Below are 15,710 nucleotides of genomic sequence, written 5' to 3' on the forward strand. Positions count from 1 at the left end.
TCGAGTTTCTCTTTCTCGCCAAACAAAGATACATTTCGAGTTTCTCTTTCTCACCAAAAAAGACCATTTCGAGTTTCTCTTTCCTCGCCAAACAAAGATTATATTTCGAGTTTCTCTTTCCTCGCCAAACAAAGATTATATTTCGAGTTTCTCTTTCCTCGCCAAACAAAGACCATTTCGAGTTTCTCTTTCCTCGCCAAACAAAGATTATTATTATAAATATAGGCATAAGTATTAAATAGATAAATAGATATTATATAACCGCTAACCTTTGGGTCAAGGTTCAGCATTGAATAAATAAATAGCTAAAGAAGCTATAAGAGTCTTAGAACTCCCTAATACGAACTTTCAAGGCTTGCAGTGCCTCAGTTCTATCTTTAAATTGGAAAGACCTAGTGCTTATCCTTAACTTCAGTGCTAGACAGAGTCCTCGAGCTCTAGTAAATTCAGTGCTATACAGAGTCCTCGAACTCTCAGTAACTAAGTGCCACCAAGGGTCAGTTGAAACCCGGAACTCTTTTGAACTTTACCTACTTCTGTAGAGCATCACCATGTCTTGGATGGAGAATAAATTAGTTCGTACGTCGTCTTCTCCCAGCCCTTCTTCAGATTCTTCGGAACAGGAGGTAGAACGGACGCCGCCGTACGCTGAATCGATCGCCGCATTCTCGGTGGAAAGAGCAGCTGCGGGGCGGTCAGGATACATCGACAACCGTGAGGGGGCGATTCACTTCCCAACTCCTCGGCCAACTGTCGATCCGGACAAACACGTTTCTACTAACTCCCTCCAGGTCCTGAAGGAGGACACTGAAAAGTCCCCGCAAGGACCCCAACGGCCCCCGAGGCGTGACGCGGCTACGCCCTATGCGTTACGACCTGGAGGACGTCCGGAATCCACCCCCGCTACGTCGACCAATCAGGAAAGAGGAGCGATAACGCGACACTATAACCAAAGAATTAGGTTATGATATGTATGAACCAACACTGAACATGTTTTGTGACTGAACACATGAAAAATAATAAGTATAAAAGCATCTCAATCTCAATAACAGTGTGTTTTACAATTATATAAAGCTATTTTTTCCATCTTCAAAGACTTGACATTGACACATTGACAGGACATTCATTATTTCCCGCCATTTATGACAAAGGATTCGTCGGCCCACCAAGACCGCGGGCGTTGTGGGCTCGAAGCGGTCGCTTGCGATGACATCAACTCATGACGTCTCATGACGTCGCAAGCCCAATTGCAACGTCCGCGGTCGCTTTGTGGAACGACTCATTGGACGTCGTGGGCGTTGCGGTCGCTTAGTGGAACGCACTGCTAATAATAAGTTGGCACTATCTAGTGTAATGAGTTTTGGTGTTGGTACTAATGGTACTGTTGGTAGCACTGCTTTGTTGTCGTGAAAACGAAGTTGTGAGAGGAGTGCCAGTTTTTCTGTTTAGTTTCGATGGAGGCAGGAGTTTGTTTTTTGTGTAACATTCCAGTAAAGATAGAGCATTTCCCCGTACATCACCGTCATCCCTTTTGGAAGCTGACCTTGTAGCGTTATAGATATGCCCTCATGAAAAGTTCCTGCTTGACTCTAGGTATTACCTCCTTTTAATAGCTATTTCAGATCTATATGTTCTGCTTATATTTTGTTATTCGACTAGCTCTTCAACATTCTTTCTCGTTAGGTGACGCTGGGACTTATATAAGTATAAGAAGTACATTTGTTGTAGTCTGCGTTTAGCGAGGTTATGAAATTGCCCAACCACGCGCAGATGGATCCCATGTGATTTTAGTCCAAGCATTATAGAGAAATGCTTACAGAAATTATTACCTGGACAAAAAAAATATGACCGTATAGAAAATTAAATTTTAAATTGAGTTTCTTGTTCTTTAAACTCGANGAAATTTGTCAGGTGAATTTTTTCTCTGGAGAATCAGTTCTCCTGTTTTCAAAAATCAAGCCCCTGGTGGAGGTAAAATATCCTCACTTTAAATAAGGTTCATTTGTTTATTTTTTAATAGTTATGAATTATAAGAAAACTTAAGAAAAATGCAATTCGTTCATATTTTTATTTGTTTTTTTTTACAGCTACATTGATTATAATGAAAGCGTCTCCGACTTACATATCATACATTTTTTATCATTAAAATAATTGTTTTTTTTTGTTTCCACATTTTACTATGTATATTTTGAATATAAGACAAACATAAATGTTGTTTATATATATATTTTTTAATTTCCACATCTACACTCTACGTCTTGGTCTTGAGTACATTGATTTATATTTTGTATAATTTTTACCAAATGTTATTGCTTTTGTTTACATACATTGGCTTTTCAGTTACCATCAGAAAAATTCATTAGTAAACATTTTGTATAGCAGTAAGTCTAGAATTTCTGTAAATGAATCTAAATAAAAATCTAACTATTATGTCTTTTAATTTGCATTTAATATTACACTTTTTCTAAAAAAAATGGAGCGGTGTTATCAGCCAGGGGTTGATTGTTGATTGTTGTGAAATCATTGTCAAACTGCAACTACTGATTCTTCTGATCTATTCATATTCATCTGCACTGTCCTCTCATTTTTTTCTTCATCGACCTTTTAATTCCTGATACCACACAATTGTTGTTTTACCTAAGTACATTAACATTTTTAGGTATATATTAAGATAATCATTAAGGAATATTGCCATGGTAAAAAAAATATACCTTGTGTATTCTTTCTAACCTAACAAAAATATTTTGGTGTTGATTGAAATATTCTCTCAGTATTTCAGTCAACGTTTTTAGTCTTTAATACTTATTGCACCAATTCACTTACCTTTAATAAACCTATTTAGCAAAATAAACTAAACAATATAATACTATTATAACTTGGTAAAAGTTAGTAGTTTAGCAGATGACTTTTTGTGATTTTAAAATTAGTATTTGTGGAAAATATAAGATCGTGATATACAATTAATTTTACGTTACATTTACATAAAAACACAAGAAAAAGTACCACAAAATTTTACGCTTAATTTATTATTATTGGATGTCATTATGCATTCATTTTATTACTTTAGTATTATTTTATTTAATGAGAACTATCTACAAAGTATTTTAAATTTTCCCGCGACACCACTTTGATATTTAACTGACTTTGGTAAGTAACTAGATATGTTAAGTTGGCAACGCTGCGAAATCTTGTTACAATTAGTGTCGTCTAAATTTAACAATTATTATTTTTAAAATCAGTTCAATACCATAAAAAATATTAAATTTTCGCTGTGTCTATTCGTACCACAAATCCACGTAAATCAACATAGATCCACGTAAATCTACGTGGAAAATTCATCAGTGAAGTCAATTTTTAGACACGTAATTACATGCATTTACGTGGATTTACGTATAGATTTGTGGTAATGCGAATAGACACAGCGTTAAATTTTTAGGTTAGAAAACTAACGTATAATTTTTTTTCAGCATATTTGTGGTATTACGATCAGACAATAAAATTAATAATATACTTACTGGTTGAAATTCTACATTGGATTCCATTACTTACTCGAATAAGTACTTTTTGATTTTTGCAGCTGTCGGAGAAAAGATGGATTAATCCAACTACACAACGACGTCGTTCAAATGACACTAAACGAACGACGAGACCACTGTCGTTGCGATTTTATCGTCCCATGAATTTTCGCCTTAAGAGCTGAGATCCATGTTTGTTTTTATTTATCATTTATTAGTTTGAAGGTTAGGTTGAAAAGGTGGCTGGTAAATTGTATTTTTTTTTATATATGGTAGGTAAAATAAGTTAAATTGGTTTTACTAATGTAAATGTGTGAANTTTAAAACACTTTCGTTCTATACACAATATCACTTTATACTTTTCACAACGTCATCTTGCTTTCTAGTAACACTCCGTACACCTCAGCTGCGTAGATATATTTTCTGGGTAATGTCCATCTTTCACTTTCCTAGCAGTGACGAGTACATAACCAGGCGGATGATTCTTGAATTGCGATTTCTCCTTTCCAACGGTATAATGTAGAACGATGTTTCTCTAAAATTCCAGCAGGCCCATTGGTTCCTCGGAAGGTAGCTGGTATAGGCTTCATGCATTGACCACTGTCATATTTATTGAATTTGTGAATAGAACCCACCACCACTTCATTCCGGGGACAGATATTGGATAATTATTAACAGATTGATCATGTAAGTCCATGCCACCCATCGATGTATTGTAATTCATGAAAATGGCTGGTTGTGGAACCTCAACTTTCTTGTTAGCACTACTGGACCAGCGTTTCACACAGCTGATGGGCTCTAGAGAATCATAATTTGTCACCGTGTCAATTTTAGTAAATTGTTTTTATAATTTTCAAGGAGAAGAAATAATTATTCTGCTTTACAATAAGAGCGATTTAACAGTATTTTGTGTCCACTTTAAGATGCACTAATGATTTTACTCCAAATTGTCGTGAAATTCCTTGAAACAAGGTTCTAAGCACAGCCCTGGTAATTCTGGACACGCCTTACAATAATATCTACATTGCGTCTTTCCGAATACCATGTTTTGAACACCAACGACATCTTTTCCGAAGTTTCCTTCCACGCACACCTATTTCACATTTAGCTGCAAAATGTCTGACATTCTCTTTGGTTTGGTTTCGATTTTCTTTGTTGCTATCGTCTACCAGCAAGGTTTCAATAATCGATTGACGAAAATCTAGAAATGACATCTTTCGTCCAGAGAATTGGTTGTACAACATGAAAGAATTGTAAAGCAATAAGTCAATAATGTGAAAACCTACTTTCTTATCCCATCGAATTGTCTTTCTATGTGATGGACAGTTAGGACAACATTTGGTCTTGTAGATCTTGTTTTTTTTCATTGTGCCCATATGTCGATTTTTTTCCTCGAAACATCCACTAGTTGTATCGAAGTATACCAGTTGTCAGCTGTAATACGATTGCTGTTGAAAAGAGGTGCAGCTAGGCCTAATACACCTTGATTAGGCTTCAGAAACTTTTGCTCTTCACTACTAAGGTTATATCCGTCAGAGTCCTTTCCGCTATAGATGTAAACATTATATAAATAACTATTTCGCCCATTGGTAAGGCATTGAATTTTGATTGTGTATTTTGCCGGTTTGTTTGGCATTTATATACCTCTTCTTCGATAACTTACAACCGTTTCATCCACAGTAGCAGACTGACCACGCCAATAGACACTGAGAGTTTTCTATAAAAGTGTTGCTTTTTTACTCCTGGTTCACCAAGTATCCCCTGAGGATCAAGTCTTCCAGCAGCTTCAGAATTTGTCTGCGAAGCTTCCGTTGTACATAGCCATTTTCTTGTCTTCGTGCCGTATGTTCTTTGACAAGAGATGAGCCTAGTTCCTTTATAAACTTTCGGCGTGGGGTTTTACCAGTTTGGACGATTTTATAACTTTTTCATATAATCATGGCATTTGCGGCTGCAGAGATGAGAATTGAATAAAACAAGTTGAGGGGCCATGTCCGATTACTTCTAGATACACTGTACGTACCAGATAATTCATCCACATCGTCAACTCCACCTTTTGTAAAGTTATAAAACGTAATAACTTCAGATTTCTGCAGTTCATTTGTTGCCTATCTTGTGGTCATGGTGTAAACTGGAGAGAAGAACATGGAACTTCTTTTTTCTCTCCCTCGAACTGTAGGCATCACTGGAGCTATTTCACGTTTATTTTTCTTCAAAGTACAGACCAGACACCGGTGAGTTTGTATTATTTCACTTCAGTTTCATGAGGAGTGGATAGTTTGCGAACCAATGATCAAAGGTGATATTTCTATTGGAATTTAAACTGGTTCTACGAGTCGCAAAACTATATCATCTGGCTTGTTGCTCAGGCAAAAATGTCCATCCGTCTGTTTGCCTACATAAACCTCCAAGTTGAATATGTAAAAGTTTCTTGCATCTATAAGTGCGAATACTTGGTTGCCATACTTGGCTGGTTTGTTGGGAATGTATGTAGTGGTGGGTTTGGTTAGTTGTTCAATTACTTGTTAAATAAAGTCAAGACACCAAACGAAAAAGGTATGTGATAATAAAAAAATGTCATTGTAACAAAAAAGCATAGGTACATTATTTTTCAACCAATAAAATTTTTCATACATAGAATGAAAGTCTTTTCATTGATGTTCAGGTGGTATTAAAATTTCATTGGTTTTATGAAAGAATAATTGTTGCAAATATGAATCGGTTTCATTGATATCGTGACACATTTACATAAAATAATTTCTGTGTACGAAATGTTCATGGTAATTATGTGGTAGGTTCATATAATTTATTAACTGTTTTCATCATCTTCTTGGAAGAGTTCATTGTTACGATATATTTACATAAAATAACCTTTCGATTTATGAACATTTTCATAGGGTTTATGTTTTAGGTTTATTTCAGTTATGAACTGCTTTCGTCATTTTCTTGAAAGAGTTCATTGTTGTAACGATATATTTACATAAAATAACGCTTCGATTTATGAACATTNATTGTTGTATTGTTGTGGCCGTCTTTTTCTCGTTCCCAATATATGCGTCTTCTGGGGACGCATACATATCCACTTAGCACCAAAACACCTATAAATGCTTTTATTTCGCTTTTTGATATGTTTTGCACATTGGAATATCTTTGAATAACTCTAGTGGAGATTTTAAATTTTCATGCCTTCGAATATCACTGTCTGAAAAATCGGAGTTATTTGTAGGAAGATCTTCCTTGATCCACTCATTTACTTTATTTTTCTTTGATATTTTCTTTTTCGATTTTACCTAGATCAATCGAGCTAACGGCAGCTCATTCTCCGACGAAAAATCGTCATCGTTGTACCGTTTCAAGTTTATTTCGGGACGAGCTTGAGCTGAAGCTGTGATGCGGGTAAATTACTCAACTCGACCACATTCTCATTACCAGATTCCTCATCGGTGATGTCTCCTTGCGGAGGAAATATATCATTAGTTTGTTCTAAAACGTCGTCGTTTCTAACATGCTAAGAGCCTGATTTAGCGAGAAACTTCTGAAATAAATATAATGCCATTAGATCTCACACGGGGTGATATCATTCTAGCTAATCATAACTAAGTAATATTTTTCGGTAAATAATGCCGCGAGTTTATTCTTTAGACCCCACAGTCGCACTCAAAATTCTATAACAAAAAGTAGAATATATGCCTAGCGTACTATATTTAGTATATCAAAAAATAGGTCCAAAAAAAACACTTAAATGTCATAACCTAGAATTCCTAGGGCAAGTATCATAAAAGTACATATTTTGGCAAAACAATAATGTAATGGCATATATTTATTTATAGTTTTTAAAACCACCACTTTTATTCTAATATTATAGCCGCTAAGTCCGAAATACCGCACAAACACCAGTACAGTTTAGGGGTTATGTCAAGGATAATAATTTAACCACGCCAGAGGCAAATAACGACATCTATGGGCGTAGATCATCATTTTATTGGTGTACTGTATTTAGTACGCCAGGCACATCTGGGTTAAATAAAATTTAAATTATGTGGAATTTCTTATCAAATTTTTAAATGCATTCCTTATAGGCACTTTGTAGAGTGGAGAAACTTCTTTAATCTTTAAATTTTAAAAATCCTTCTCCTTCCACCGTTGAAAATGGCATGTTATCCTTCCACAAAAAGTATGCAATTGCATCGCTTATTGCAGAAAGGGTACATGTCACAAAATGCTGCGAGAAAATCAATAAAATGGGTTCGTTTTGAATTCCGTTGTCTAGATATTAAGAATAGGTATCATATCTTCAAAGGGATATTCTATCATACTGCTTGGTGTTATTTTTCGACTTATTAATGGATTGTGATATGCAAAAAATAACAACAAAATTTGAAACATGTATCCGTTCTGAATCAACTTCCAGAAAATGTGTTTTTTATTCAAATTTGTATTAACAGAACATTACACAAATATTACTTTTTAAATAAGTAAAAAACTATTCAAAAACCTTATTGTAGAGTAGGCCATTTAAATATATCTTGCCAAAATGTAGTAGTACTTTCGTCATCATCGACATACTTTTTTTTATGTGGTTCATTTTAACCGATTTAATAGGAACTTATCAGATGGGTTGGCTATTTCCTCAGGCCTCTTTAAATTAACAGCTAGTTTTAAACAGAACGTGTGGTTTACCATACCGTTAAGAAACTGATGGAACGTGCTTATGTTAAAATTAACCTTTTGATTTCTGGGTATGCCTCTCTGCGACGTTTCGGTTGATGTAGTTGTTTTTTTATATAGTCTTAACCACCAGTCTTTGGAGTTTATGATGTTATTTCCATCTACAACATGTAAAGCCGGGTACTCACTACCGAACTGCAACTGTAACTGCAACCATTACTGTATCAAGATCGCCGTGAATGTATGCTTCTAACCACTTCTCGCGAACTTCTCGATCCGCAGTGTTCGCAGAGAGCTCGTGTCGCAATATCGATACCGAGAGAAATGATTAGCAGTGCTGGTAACTCGAAACCGAAATTTGGAGAACACTTACTGTTAGGCGATGAGTAAATATTTATATTCGGAAGGCAACTCCTAACATCAAAACAACTGCCGAATTAACTGCATTGTGAGATTTTGTATACTTTTAACTTACCCAAGAAACTATTTTCATCGTCAAAAGAATTAGCAGCTACTTGAACATCTAATTGAGCGTCTGTCGAACAGTTTTGATCTAAAAATAAATTAGCTCAATGGAAAATAAGGTTAAAATTACAAAAAATAAACTAATTTTAACATTTAATGATTCAAACAATTTGTTTTAGACCAGTAAACTTGAGTTAAACTAATATTATATACTTACAGTGTGTTAAACAGTACAGTAAGTTAAAATTATAACTTTTTTATTCTGTGTTGGCCATGTAATTACTTCTCGAGATAGATTACTCAAACAGTAAGTTACTCTTCTAATAACTTTGTATAATGAGCTTTTTGTTATGTTAAATCTATCGGCTACATCTCGAAAACCAACAGACCAGCAAACCAAAGAAATATGGTAATAAACTTTAATGCTGATATTTTTGGTGCACCTCCTTCTTGATAATTAAAATTTTCCGAATTTTGATAGTGTTCTACTAAATCTGCCGTCTTTTCTCTGCGTATACGAAAATGTTCCATGTACTGGGCATTATTGTATTGAGGAACACTTTCCTCAAAAATAGTTGAAGTTTTTAGGCGCCTCCGTCAAATCTATAATTTATTATTTATCACTAGTGTGTTCTGCTGTTGCCTAGTTTGCAAATTTCCATGCGCATCTGATAGCTCATATCTTCGGATTGGAGGGGCCCCATCTCTTTACCACTTTTCGGACTTTTTTTACAAAGAAATAAATATCGTGATTTGTTGTCATTTGAAGCTGGTTCTCTTGTTCTAACTCATTCATAATTTCCGGGCTACCTGCTTCACTATCGCTGTCCTCATAATTTTCAGTGTCACTCTCAGTTCTAGTGATTATTCCTCTTCACAATGCACAACCCTCCCTATCCCTACATTTCCTTCATTGTATAATATATTGTATTGTTGTATTGTTGTGGCCGTCTTTTTCTCGTTCCCAATATATGCGTCTTCTGGGGACGCATACATATCCACTTAGCACCAAAACACCTATAAATGCTTTTATTTCGCTTTTTGATATGTTTTGCACATTGGAATATCTTTGAATAACTCTAGTGGAGATTTTAAATTTTCATGCCTTCGAATATCACTGTCTGAAAAATCGGAGTTATTTGTAGGAAGATCTTCCTTGATCCACTCATTTACTTTATTTTTCTTTGATATTTTCTTTTTCGATTTTACCTAGATCAATCGAGCTAACGGCAGCTCATTCTCCGACGAAAAATCGTCATCGTTGTACCGTTTCAAGTTTATTTCGGGACGAGCTTGAGCTGAAGCTGTGATGCGGGTAAATTACTCAACTCGACCACATTCTCATTACCAGATTCCTCATCGGTGATGTCTCCTTGCGGAGGAAATATATCATTAGTTTGTTCTAAAACGTCGTCGTTTCTAACATGCTAAGAGCCTGATTTAGCGAGAAACTTCTGAAATAAATATAATGCCATTAGATCTCACACGGGGTGATATCATTCTAGCTAATCATAACTAAGTAATATTTTTCGGTAAATAATGCCGCGAGTTTATTCTTTAGACCCCACAGTCGCACTCAAAATTCTATAACAAAAAGTAGAATATATGCCTAGCGTACTATATTTAGTATATCAAAAAATAGGTCCAAAAAAAACACTTAAATGTCATAACCTAGAATTCCTAGGGCAAGTATCATAAAAGTACATATTTTGGCAAAACAATAATGTAATGGCATATATTTATTTATAGTTTTTAAAACCACCACTTTTATTCTAATATTATAGCCGCTAAGTCCGAAATACCGCACAAACACCAGTACAGTTTAGGGGTTATGTCAAGGATAATAATTTAACCACGCCAGAGGCAAATAACGACATCTATGGGCGTAGATCATCATTTTATTGGTGTACTGTATTTAGTACGCCAGGCACATCTGGGTTAAATAAAATTTAAATTATGTGGAATTTCTTATCAAATTTTTAAATGCATTCCTTATAGGCACTTTGTAGAGTGGAGAAACTTCTTTAATCTTTAAATTTTAAAAATCCTTCTCCTTCCACCGTTGAAAATGGCATGTTATCCTTCCACAAAAAGTATGCAATTGCATCGCTTATTGCAGAAAGGGTACATGTCACAAAATGCTGCGAGAAAATCAATAAAATGGGTTCGTTTTGAATTCCGTTGTCTAGATATTAAGAATAGGTATCATATCTTCAAAGGGATATTCTATCATACTGCTTGGTGTTATTTTTCGACTTATTAATGGATTGTGATATGCAAAAAATAACAACAAAATTTGAAACATGTATCCGTTCTGAATCAACTTCCAGAAAATGTGTTTTTTATTCAAATTTGTATTAACAGAACATTACACAAATATTACTTTTTAAATAAGTAAAAAACTATTCAAAAACCTTATTGTAGAGTAGGCCATTTAAATATATCTTGCCAAAATGTAGTAGTACTTTCGTCATCATCGACATACTTTTTTTTATGTGGTTCATTTTAACCGATTTAATAGGAACTTATCAGATGGGTTGGCTATTTCCTCAGGCCTCTTTAAATTAACAGCTAGTTTTAAACAGAACGTGTGGTTTACCATACCGTTAAGAAACTGATGGAACGTGCTTATGTTAAAATTAACCTTTTGATTTCTGGGTATGCCTCTCTGCGACGTTTCGGTTGATGTAGTTGTTTTTTTATATAGTCTTAACCACCAGTCTTTGGAGTTTATGATGTTATTTCCATCTACAACATGTAAAGCCGGGTACTCACTACCGAACTGCAACTGTAACTGCAACCATTACTGTATCAAGATCGCCGTGAATGTATGCTTCTAACCACTTCTCGCGAACGTCTCGATCCGCAGTGTTCGCAGAGAGCTCGTGTCGCAATATCGATACCGAGAGAAATGATTAGCAGTGCTGCATTTATTTTAATAGATGCATTAATTGAGGAGAAACGTCCTCGAAGATGGTGGCGCCATGCAATCTACGAAGAGAGAAGTGAATCTTCGATATTTGCAGCTTTGAAGTTTCAACATATTAGTGGTCATTATAAAAATTTTACCCGCATGAGTCCAACAGATTTTGAATATTGTATTAATTTAATCTTAACTTTTTTAATTTCCTTTATACTTCGTTAAAAATTATTTTATGCTAATATTGCAATATACAAAATAAATTTATTTTTAAATTCTCTACCAAAATGTTGATGTACATTTTGCTAAAAAAGATACAGAGTAAAATTCCCAAAAAATAAGGCTTAATTTTCGCAATAATTTCAAAACTAATAAATATTTTAAATGTTATCCTAAATCAGTTTTGTAGTAATTTAGTCAATTTTTTAACTGTAGTGTAAAAAATTAAAACTACGCATACAAATTTAAAAATATATAAATACCTTTGTTGACGTTCCTTTTTGTGGCGTATCTCTGTCCTTTAAAAAATCAAGAGCACTATAAGCAAACCACTTACTTTCGTACACTTCGTGTGTCAAAAAATATTAGTTTAGCAACAATCACAATGAATATAAGCAAAAAAATGCTTAACCTAACCAATTATTTTGATAAATTTTTTGTAAAATAAAACACCTTTTCCGGTCCCACGACTTTTATTCTCTTTTGCTTTCTCCCTTCTCCAAGACGCCAAAATAGTGACCATTTTTTTCTTGCAGATATCTCCAGTTGTTCCCATTATAGAACCAATGTCACCCCAATCATCTTCTTTCAAATGTTTTTTGTAAGTCTTTATTTTTTTTATCCCATATTACTGGCATGTTTTTGTAATTTTCAATTAATGCTAAAACCTTTTCCTCATCCCACGAACTCATGTTTTTGTTTGGTTGCGCGACTAACGAGCGTACACACAGACGACGACCCTCCTAGATCGACGTCCACGAACCAACTGAAAATCTCTTTGTGTTCGTCCTGAAAACCGACAACTGGCGGCTCGAGGGATGCTCGAGAACTTAGTTCGCAACGCGTCTACACTAAGTGAATTTGGTTGCAGTAACGGTTGCAGTTACAGTTGCAGTTCGCAAGTGAGTACCCGGCTTTATGTTCTGTTTCGAGGAACACGAGGCTAAAATTTCGACATATTGATGAAGCGTATAAACTCTTATCAACTTTCTTTAGTGCTCTTTTAACCAAGCCGAAATCCCTGTCACAGGGTAAAAAAGAATGGCCTCTAATAGGAAAGTACTGCTCAATTTTATCAAATCTGCCAGAGTCTGTTAACTAGAGACACCTTCTTATCATAGTGTGATTTTTGTTTAGGCAGTTATCACTGAAAATGTGTAGTTCTTTCACAGTTTCAGGTACGTACTGACCAATGTATTCTGCGAGAAATGAGCACACTTCATTAGGCCCCTTTTTAGCGATGCCTTCATGATGTTTAAAGTATACAACTTCATTACTTTTCATGTTGTGAACACAAAATACCGTGTTAATAAATAAAACAGATCCGGAATAGGAACTTTAGGTAGTTGCAAATTTTGCATATAGTTAAATGACAAACTTAATACTGTCATTGTGTGTAGATTTTTCTTGCAAACCAGTGTAGAATTTTTTAGCGCGCCTCTTATGTACAAGCATTTCAGCGGTGGCAACTCGCTTTACATTGTCGTTTAACTGTTTACTTCTAATTTTTAAAGACAATCTCTCACATTCGCAACATACATCAACTTGCTGTCGACCAAACTTTAAATCGAAGTTTTTCCTGAAGACCTTACTGTAATAGTCGTACTTAACTTTTGTTTCTTGATATTTTTGCAAAAACATCGAATACATTGTCTTAATCGTCAAATTAGAATCGAGATAATGATATTCCCTGGTTAAGTAATGAGATGACTATATTTTTTCTTCGGCGGGCAAGACATTTCCAGTAACTTGCTGTCCCAACAGCTGTAGATGTTTCAATCTTTTATTACTGATGGCGTGAAGACTTAAGAAGGCTCTTTTACACATTTTTTTTCTTGCACCATCCACAACTACGTTATAAGTAAATGAGGAATTACGTACATTACCATCGGCAACAGGGGTTTGTCGAGGGGACGATGTTTAATTTGTTCATTAATCCTTGCAAGTAGATGTCCTGTTCATCCTTGGTCCCCAAACCGTAAGATATGAATACATAGTAGTACGTTTATACATAGTAATTATGTAAAAATAAAGTCTAAACAACTTTGAAGTTGTTTTTTAAATAAGTATGTAATCCTCTTCTGTTTTTTCACCTTCAACGAATTATTGAATCCATAACCCCTCCATTTTCTCATTACCAAGAGGTGTAAAGCCATCCCGTTGCTGCTCAATGTACTTCAAATCAACCTTCGTGACATTTCTGGCTTCATCGTAAGAAACTTTTTCCTCCTCTTTATAGCACCCAGTCTATCATTTTCCCCTGGTTCTTTGGTTGTTAATGTTATGATTTCATCGTCATTTAAAAATTCATTTTCAAGGTTCTCGTCACAGTTTTTATCCAATTCTCTACATCTGGCTGCATTGTGTCGTTACCCGATAACTTTTGAAGATCTTGAAGAATGGATTCGTTTTCTACATCCTCTGACAGGAGAGCAAAAGATATTTAACTAAGTAGGGCACGTAGAATTGTCGAAAATGATTTTGGCATTTAGTTAGCCGATATTTCAAAAGTCTATCATGACAAATGTCGGAGTAATTGATAAAATTGTACGAACTACGTGCGCTTTACATAATTGACTAAGAATCAGAAGCTCTAGTACATACTTGCATAGAAGTAGTGTTGACAAATACTGGAGAAGTCATTGAGGGCTTATGGAGGAGTGAAACAGCATCAACATTGCCAAGCACTGACAACGTTGGTGGAAATTATGCATCTAGGTTAGGTAGAGAATTACGTGACAAGTATGCTCATTTTTTTTCTAACGAAGGAGCTGTTCCTTGGCAAAGTAGAATGATTTACTAACTATGTATTAAATAAATCGTTGTATTAGATATATTTACATTATCATAGGTGTCTCTTTTCTCTTCATTCCTGAAAACTGGTTCCAACTCTTTCAATCATTTTATGTTTGATTCGTATAAACTGCTTACTCCAGTACCAGATTTCTTAGAATCCTTTATTTTTTTTATCTCTTGACTATACGTGGAACGGAGATTTTTTATTTTATTTTTATCCTCTACAACACCAAAACGCCGAATAAGCAACCGAGTCAGTGTCGTGTGTGGAGGGGGTGGAAGAAGATCGACCTCTCGGACTAGGGAATAGAACGTCGTTCTATTCACTGTCTCAATTTTTTAAAATCAAAGTGAGTTGGGTACATGTTTGCTACTTCTTTCGTATCTATATTAAATTTAGTGCGATTATAAATATTTAGTGCAATATCGGGATGTAAAAATTGTAGACTTCTAAAAAATTGTTATTAAGTGGTAATCTTGATTGTAACTAAGCTACGATAGTTATATACAACTGTAAACACATTTTTAAAACGTCATTTTTCCAATTTGAGAAATATGATATTCCATCCCCAAAATATTTTCCAATTTTACAAAATGATTGGGATGCTTTACATTAATTTGACTAAGATTATTTGTAAAAAGTACACATTTGTTTAAATAGTTTTTCTTTTTGCAGACATATAAGTTACGTCGGCCAATCAAGTCGCTGCGATAGTTAGATCGGGTCCTTCGACGCTGATTGGTTACCGGCGGTGACGGTCCGATTTATTCCATAGAGAGGTTTTACCAGACGTGTAATGGACTGGGTTGGTTTCAAAAGTCTTCTTTTCTCTGGGCTAAGTTCAATTCCATCAGAATCTTTGCCATTATATGTGTAGGCATTTTATAAATGTCATTTCGGCATATACATCTTGAAGCGAACCCTTCCACGAAAACTAACTGTTACAGGCTTACCGATTCCATATACATTTTACTCGTGACTAATTTATCAGTGTCATATATATCAATAGTAGTCGTTGAATTTGTCAAACTGTCTCTCGGTGATTCTGGTCCTTGCCTTGGATTTCACGCTTTTCATTTGAGAAAATGCTCATATAGATAAGTGGTTCCAAAAAGTGGTGTCATTG

This window comes from Anoplophora glabripennis, unplaced genomic scaffold (genome assembly GCF_000390285.2).
Source record: "Anoplophora glabripennis isolate ALB-LARVAE unplaced genomic scaffold, Agla_2.0 scaffold886, whole genome shotgun sequence".
Classification (NCBI taxonomy): Eukaryota; Metazoa; Arthropoda; class Insecta; order Coleoptera; family Cerambycidae; genus Anoplophora; species Anoplophora glabripennis.